Source organism: Vanacampus margaritifer, chromosome 2 (genome assembly GCF_051991255.1).
Source record: "Vanacampus margaritifer isolate UIUO_Vmar chromosome 2, RoL_Vmar_1.0, whole genome shotgun sequence".
Classification (NCBI taxonomy): domain Eukaryota; kingdom Metazoa; phylum Chordata; class Actinopteri; order Syngnathiformes; family Syngnathidae; genus Vanacampus; species Vanacampus margaritifer.
In genome coordinates this window covers 57,184,749-57,191,760 of record NC_135433.1, presented here as the reverse complement: position 1 = coordinate 57,191,760, position 7,012 = coordinate 57,184,749, and positions in this window count along the sequence as shown.

The window sequence follows — 7,012 nt, the reverse complement described above, 5'->3', positions numbered from 1 at the left end:
AATCCCCCATTGAAATGAATGGCGGGCTCCCAGTGGTCGAAATCCCCCATTGAAATGAATAGCGTGCTCCCAGGGGTCTAATTCCCCCATTGAAATGATTGGCGGGCGACCAGGAGTCAAAATCCCCCTTGAAATGAATGGCTGGCGCCTAGGGGTCAAAATCCCCCTTGAAATGAATGGCGGGCGCCTAGGGGTCGAAATCCCCCATTGAAATGAATGGCTGGTTCCCAGTGGTCGAAATCCCCCATTGAAATAAATGGCAGGCTACCAGTGGTTTAAATCCCTCATTGAAATGAATGGCGGGCTACCAGGGGTCTAAATCCCTCATTAAAAAGAATGGCCGGCTGCCAGGGGTCGAATTCCCCCATTGAAATGAATGGAGGGCTCCCAGGGGTCAAAATCCCTCATTGAAACGAATGGCAGGATACCAGTGGTCGAAATCCCCCATTGAAATGTATGGCGGGCTACAAGGGGTCTAATTCCCCTATTGAAATGAATGACGGGCTCCCAGTGGTCGAAATCCCCCATTGAAATGAATGACGGGCTCCAAGGGGTCGAAATCCCCCATTGAAATGAATGGAGGGCTCCCAGGGGTCGAAATCCCTCATTGAAATGAAAGGCGGGCTACCAGGGGTCGAAATCCCCCATTGAAATGTATGGCGGTCTACCAGGTGTCGAATTCCCCTATTGAAATGAATGGAGGGGGCCCAGGGGTCAAAATCCCCCAATGAAATGAATGGTGGGCTACCAGGGGTCGAAATCCCCCATTGAAATGAATGGCGGGAACCCAGGGGTCGAATTCCCTCATTGAAATGAATGGCCGGGCTACCAGGGGTCGAATTCCCCCCTTGAAATGAATTGCGGGCGCCCAGGGGTCGAAATCCCCCATTGTAATGAATTGCGGGCGCCCAGGGGTCGAAATCCCACAATGAAATGAATGGCGGGCGCCCAAGGGTCGAAATCCCCCATTGTAATGAATTGCGGGCGCCCAGGGGTTGAAATCCCACAACGAAATGAATGGCGGGCTACCAGTGGTCGAATTCCCCTATTGAAATGAATGGCGGGCGCCCATGTGTCGAAATCCCCCATTTAAAAAGAATGGCGGGCTCCCAGGGGTCGAATTCCCCCATTGAAATGAATGGCAGGCTACCAGGGGTCGAAATAACCCATTGAAATGAATGGCTGGCTCCCAGGATTCAAAATCCCCCAATGAAATGAATGGCGGGCTACCAGCGATCGAAATCCCCCATTGAAATGAATAGCAGGCGCCTAGGTGTCGAAATCCCCCATTGCAATGAATGGCTGGCTCCCAGTGGTCGAAATCCCCCATTGAAATGAATGGCGGGCTCCAAGGGGTCGAAATCCCCCATTGAAATGAATTGCGGGCGCCCAGGGGTCGAAATCCCACAATGAAATGAATGGCGGGCTACCAGTGGTCGAATTCCCCTATTGAAATGAATGGCGGGCGCCCAGGGGTCGAAATTTCCCATTGAAATGAATGGCGGGCTACCAGGGGTCGAATTCCCTCATTGAAATGAATGGCCGGGCTACCAGGGGTCGAATTCCCCCATTGAAATGAATGGCGGGCGCCCAGGGGTCGAAATTTCCCATTGAAATGCATGGCGGGCGCCCAGGGGTCGAAATCCTCCAATGAAATGAATGGCGGGCTACCAGGGGTCTAAATCCCCCATTGAAATGAATGGCGAGCTACCAGGGATCGAGATTCCCCCATAGAAATCAATGGTGGGCTCCCAGTGGTCGAAATCCCCCATTGAAATGAATGGCGGGCTACCAGGGGTCGAATTCCCCCCTTTAAATGAATGGTGGGCTCCCAGGGGACGAATTCCCCCATAGGAATGAATGGCGGGAACCCAGGGGTCGAATTCCCTCATTGAAATGAATGGCCGGGCTACCAGGGGTCGAATTCCCCCCTTGAAATGAATTGCGGGCGCCCAGGGGTCGAAATCCCCCATTGTAATGAATTGCGGGCGCCCAGGGGTCGAAATCCCACAATGAAATGAATGGCGGGCTACCAGGGATCGAGATTCCCCCATAGGAATGAATGTCGGGTGCGCCTAGGGGTCGAAATCCCCCATTGCAATGAATGGCTGGCTCCCAGTGGTCGAAATCCCCCATTGAAATGAATGGCGGGCTCCCAGGGGTCTAATTCCCCCATTGAAATGATTGGCGGGCGACCAGGAGTCAAAATCCCCCTTGAAATGAATGGCGGGCGCCTAGGGGTCGAAATCCCCCATTGAAATGAATGGCTAGTTCCCAGTGGTCGAAATTCCCCATTGAAATAAATGGCAGGCTACCAGGGGTTTAAATCCCTCATTGAAATGAATGGCGGGCTACCAGGGGTCGAAATCCCTCATTAAAAAGAATGGCGGGCTGCCAGGGGTCGAATTCCCCCATTGAAATGAATGGAGGGCTCCCAGGGGTCAAAATCCCTCATTGAAATGAATGACGGGCTCCCAGTGGTCGAAATCCCCCATTGAAATGAATGACGGGCTCCAAGGGGTCGAAATCCCCCATTGAAATGAATGGAGGGCTCCCAGGGGTCGAAATCCCTCATTGAAATGAAAGGCGGGCTACCAGGGGTCGAAATCCCCCATTGAAATGTATGGCGGTCTACCAGGTGTCGAATTCCCCTATTGAAATGAATGGAGGGGGCCCAGGGGTCAAAATCCCCCAATGAAATGAATGGTGGGCTACCAGGGGTCGAAATCCCCCATTGAAATGAATGGCGGGAACCCAGGGGTCGAATTCCCTCATTGAAATGAATGGCCGGGCTACCAGGGGTCGAATTCCCCCCTTGAAATGAATTGCGGGCGCCCAGGGGTCGAAATCCCCCATTGTAATGAATTGCGGGCGCCCAGGGGTCGAAATCCCACAATGAAATGAATGGCGGGCGCCCAAGGGTCGAAATCCCCCATTGTAATGAATTGCGGGCGCCCAGGGGTTCAAATCCCACAACGAAATGAATGGCGGGCTACCAGTGGTCGAATTCCCCTATTGAAATGAATTGCGGGCGCCCATGTGTCGAAGTCCCCCATTTAAAAAGAATGGCGGGCTCCCAGGGGTCGAATTCCCCCATTGAAATGAATGGCAGGCTACCAGGGGTCGAAATAACCCATTGAAATGAATGGCTGGCTCCCAGGATTCAAAATCCCCCAATGAAATGAATGGCGGGCTACCAGCGATCGAAATCCCCCATTGAAATGAATAGCAGGCGCCTAGGTGTCGAAATCCCCCATTGAAATGAATGAAGGGCTCCCAGTGGTCGAAATCCCCCAATGAAATGAATCACGGGCTCCAAGGGGTCGAAATCCCCCATTGAAATGAATTGCGGGCGCCCAGGGGTCGAAATCCCACAATGAAATGAATGGCGGGCTACCAGTGGTCGAATTCCCCTATTGAAATGAATGGCGGGCGCCCAGGGGTCGAAATTTCCCATTGAAATGAATGGCGGGCTACCAGGGGTCGAATTCCCTCATTGAAATGAATGGCCGGGCTACCAGGGGTCGAATTCCCCCATTGAAATGAATGGCGGGCGCCCAGGGGTCGAAATTTCCCATTGAAATGCATGGCGGGCGCCCAGGGGTCGAAATCCTCCAATGAAATGAATGGCGGGCTACCAGGGGTCGAAATCCCCCATTGAAATGAATGGCGAGCTACCAGGGATCGAGATTCCCCCATAGAAATCAATGGTGGGCTCCCAGTGGTCGAAATCCCCCATTGAAATGAATGGCGGGCTACCAGGGGTCGAATTCCCCCCTTTAAATGAATGGTGGGCTCCCAGGGGACGAATTCCCCCATAGGAATGAATGGCGGGTTACCAGGGGTTGAAATCCATCATTGAAATGAATGGCGCGCTACCAGGGATCGAGATTCCCCCATAGGAATGAATGTCGGGTGCGCCTAGGGGTCGAAATCCCCCATTGCAATGAATGGCTGGCTCCCAGTGGTCGAAATCCCCCATTGAAATGAATGGCGGGCTCCCAGGGGTCTAATTCCCCCATTGAAATGATTGGCGGGCGACCAGGAGTCAAAATCCCCCTTGAAATGAATGGCGGGCGCCTAGGGGTCGAAATCCCCCATTGAAATGAATGGCTAGTTCCCAGTGGTCGAAATCCCCCATTGAAATAAATGGCAGGCTACCAGGGGTTTAAATCCCTCATTGAAATGAATGGCGGGCTACCAGGGGTCGAAATCCCTCATTAAAAAGAATGGCGGGCTGCCAGGGGTCGAATTCCCCCATTGAAATGAATGGAGGGCTCCCAGGGGTCAAAATCCCTCATTGAAACGAATGGCAGGATACCAGGGGTCGAAATCCCCCATTGAAATGTATGGCGGGCTACCAGGGGTCAAATTCCCCTATTGAAATGAATGGCGGGCGCAAAGGGGTCAAAATCCCCCATTGAAATGAATGGCGGGCGCCCAGGGGTCGAAATCCCCCATTGAAATGAATGACGGGCTCCAAGGGGTCAAAATCCCCCATTGAAATGAATGGCGGGCCCACAAGGGTCAAAATCCTCCAATGAAATTAATGGCGGGCTACCAGGGGTCGAAATCCCCCATTGAAATGAATGACGGGCTCCAAGGGGTCAAAATCCCCCATTGAAATGAATGGCGGGAGCCCAGGAGTCAAAATCCTCCAATGAAATTAATGGCGGGCTACCAGGTGTCGAAATCCCCCATTGAAATGAATGGCAGGCGCCTAGGGGTCGAAATCACCCATTGAAATGAATGGCTGGCTCCCAGTTGTCGAAATCCCCCATTGAAATGAATGACGGGCTCCCAGTGGTCGAAATCCCCCATTGAAATGAATGACGGGCTCCAAGGGGTCGAAATCCCCCATTGAAATGAATGGAGGGCTCCCAGGGGTCGAAATCCCTCATTGAAATGAAAGGCGGGCTACCAGGTGTCGAAATCCCCCATTGAAATGTATGGCGGTCTACCAGGTGTCGAATTCCCCTATTGAAATGAATGGAGGGGGCCCAGGGGTCAAAATCCCCCAATGAAATGAATGGCTGGCTCCCAGTGGTCGAAATCCCCCATTGAAATGAATGGCGGGCTACCAGGGGTCGAATTCCCCCCTTTAAATGAATGGTGGGCTCCCAGGGGACGAAATCCCCCATAGGAATGAATGGCGGGTTACCAGGGGTTGAAATCCATCATTGAAATGAATGGCGCGCTACCAGGGATCGAGATTCCCCCATAGGAATGAATGGCGGGTGCGCCTAGGGGTCGAAATCCCCCATTGCAATGAATGGCTGGCTCCCAGTGGTCGAAATCCCCCATTGAAATGAATGGCGGGCTCCCAGGGGTCTAATTCCCCCATTGAAATGAATGGCGGGCGACCAGGAGTCAAAATCCCCCTTGAAATGAATGGCGGGCGCCGAGGGGTCGAAATCCCCCATTGAAATGAATGGCTGGTTCCCAGTGGTCAAAACACCCCATTGAAATGAATGGCGGGCTACCAGGAGTTTAAATCCCCCATTGAAATGAATGGCGGGCTGCCAGGGGTCGAATTCCCCCATTGAAATGAATGGAGGGCTCCCAGGGGTCGAAATTCCTCATTGAAATGAATGGCAGGCTACCAGGGGTCGAAATCCCCCATTGAAATGTATGGCGGGCTACCAGGGGTCGAAATTTCCCATTGAAATGAATGGCGGGTGCCCAGGGGTCAAAATCCCTTAATGAAATGAATGGCGGGCTACCAGGGGTAGAAATCCCCCATTGAAATGAATGGCGGGCTACCAGGGATCGAGATTCCCCCATAGAAATGAATGGAGGGCTCCCAGTGGTTGAAATCCCCCATTGAAATGAATGGCGGGCTACCAGGGATCGAATTCCCCCATTTAAATGAATGGCGTGCTCCGAGGGGTCGAAATCCCCCATAGGAATGAATAGCGGGTTACCAGGGGTTGAAATCCCCCATTGAAATGAATGGCGGGCTACCAGGGATCGAGATTCCCCCATAGGAATGAATGGCGGGGGCGCCTAGGGGTCGAAATCCCCCATTGAAATGAATGGCGGGCTACCAGGGGTCGAAATCCCCCATTGAAATGAATGGCGGGCTCCCAGTGGTCGAAATCCCCCATTGAAATGAATGGCGGGTTACCAGGGGTTGAAATCCCCCATTGAAATGAATGACGGGCAACCAGGGATCGAGATACCCCCATAGGAATGAATGAATGCCGGGCGACCAGGAGTCAAAATCCCCCATTGAAATGAATGGCGGGCGACTAGGGATCGAAATCCCCCATTGAAATGAATGGCTGGCTCCCACTTGTCGAAATCCCCCATTGAAATGAATGGCGGGATACCAGGGGTCGAATTCCCCCATTGAAATGAATGGCGGGCGCCCAGGAATCAAAATCCCCCAATGAAAGGAATGGCGGGCTACCAGGGGTCGAAATCCCCCATTGAAATGAATAGCTGGCTCCCAGTGGTCGAAATCCCCCATTGAAATGATTGGCGGGCTCCCAGGGGTCGAATTCTTCCATTGAAATGGATGGCGGGCGCCCAGGGGTCGAAATCCCCCATTGAAATAAATGGCGGGCTACCGGGGGTTTAAATCCCACATTGAAATGAATGGCGGCCGCCCAGGGGTCGAAATCCCCCATTGTAATGAATTGCGGGCGCCCAGGGGTCGAAATCCCACAACGAAATGAATGGCGGGCTACCAGTGGTCGAATTCCCCTATTGAAATGAATGGCGGGCGCCCAGGGGTCGAAATTTCCAATTGAAAGGAATGGCGGGCTACCAGGGGTCGAAAACCCCCATTAAAAAGTATGGCGGGCTCCCAGGGGTCGAATTCCCCCATTGAAATGAATGGCAGGCTACCAGGGGTCGAAATAACCCATTGAAATGAATGGCTGGCTCCCAGTTATCGAAATCCCCCATTGAAATGAATGATGGGCTCCCAGTGGTCGAAATCCCCCAATGAAATGAATGGCGGGCGCCCATGGGTCGAAATTTCCCATTGAAATGCATGGCGGGCGCC